Source organism: Chiloscyllium plagiosum, unplaced genomic scaffold, assembly GCF_037043375.1.
Source record: "Chiloscyllium plagiosum isolate Xiang-an unplaced genomic scaffold, Cpla_swu_hap1 HiC_scaffold_42, whole genome shotgun sequence".
Taxonomy (NCBI): Eukaryota; Metazoa; Chordata; class Chondrichthyes; order Orectolobiformes; family Hemiscylliidae; genus Chiloscyllium; species Chiloscyllium plagiosum.
The window spans coordinates 46,878,520-46,880,143 of NW_028270180.1; the positions used below are offsets into that span (position 1 = coordinate 46,878,520).

The following is a 1,624-nucleotide window of genomic DNA, read 5'->3' on the forward strand; positions in this document are numbered from 1 at the left end:
GTGTTTCATCCCTTAATATTGTGAATAATTATCGCTCTGTTTTAAAAACTGGAAGTCAACCTCGCTAAAGTATTCCGAGTCAATTTTACTATATATTCACCAAAACAAATAACGACGTTACACTCTGGATTGCCTGCATAAGAATGTTTTGAGTGGTGTGGCATAGGCAAAACGGGGGTTGTTTTTCTCAGAGCAGAGGTGATTGTGAGGAGACATGATCGACGTGTACGAAATAATGAGGAGCATGGAATGACAGATTGAAGGACACATTTGCTCTTGATCGATCACCAGGGTTTGTAGATTTCAGATAAGATGCAGAAAGCTTTGAATAGACTGGTAGGAAAAAATTATCAGTCAGCAGGTGTTAGAGTCTGGAACTGACTCTCGATAAAGATCATTTGGACAGTTAACCCTTCATTCTTCTCTGATTCCACTGGCCAAAGAGTTTCGAAAAGTTCTCAAAGCCGAGCATTCCCGCGAGCAACAATTATTCGATCGGAGGCTTTATGAAATGGAAAGGTGCCCACGAGTAACGTGTACGACTATTCGGCTTCCCTCCTGTGATGACGCTGGAACATTGACTCTCATATTCTCGGGAACATTTAATGAAGGCATTCTCGGTCCTGCAGATGAAGAACTCACACCTTATTTTGGCTTCGGAAAAATCAGTTTTGGTGCTTACTATAAGTCTGCGCTAACCCCGAGCCAGGTAGGATTCGAACCTACAATCTCCTGATCCGTAGTCAGGCGCGTTATCCATTGCGCCACTGGCCCGATGCATGCAGCTGACTTTAAGAGCCATGATGTTAACACGTACATGGTTAATAGCAGTCATGTTCACCAGTTGAACAAGCGAAAAAGATAATCATTGTCACTGCTTCAGTCCAATCTTCTTCACCTTTCAAAGCAGCGAATTTTCCAAAAAAAACACGTATGTCCTCATGAAGCTTCCATTCACACTCTGTCTGCTCAGTCAGTCAATGCTGATCTGATGAATTTCGAATCTACTTCTTCAGCATAACTGACGTGAACGTGAGCCTAATTACCACACTGTATCTACCAGTTAACTTTCAGAGATTGCGATTACATTAACGACCTTTGCGAGTATGCAGGAATGTGAATACTGTAAACCGAGCAATAAAATCCCTTCATGGAAATTAATCCTGTGCAAAGTCAACCATATAAGGACGGACAGATGACGTAAAAAAATCCTCTGCTTCTCTCTGCACAGATGTTTCTCCAAGAATTGACTCTTTGAAGAATTCTTCTTTGTAATTTAGACTTTCCCAGTTGCAGGTATTCCCTCAATCCACAAACAAGTATCCTGCTGAAAACTACTTCACTCAAGATTAAAATAGGTGACTATCTTTTCGCCCAGCTGTTGTCCCAATGTTCCCTGTTCCATGTCAATACAAGTTCTTGCAGGTGAAATTGGAGCTCCCAATGTCGTTAAGGCGGGAGCTTTTATCCTCGATACTTCACGTGTCTTTGTATCATCAGAGAATGGCATTCCGCTGAGCAATTGAATTTTCGCAGCCACATGCTCGCGCTCAACGCCATCACAATTTCCAATTCGTATTGGGTGCAGTGCGACTCAAATTCTCTGATTCCACGCCCTTGAACT

At 42.4% G+C, this 1,624-nt stretch overlaps 1 non-coding gene across 1 annotated transcript; it reads right to left on the reverse strand.

The window, feature by feature from the left end:
* Positions 1–701: 701 nt before the first annotated feature.
* Positions 702–774, reverse strand: trnar-acg (transfer RNA arginine (anticodon ACG)). The gene has a single exon. It is a non-coding gene; the product is annotated as a tRNA-Arg (tRNA).
* Positions 775–1,624: the final 850 nt, after the last annotated feature.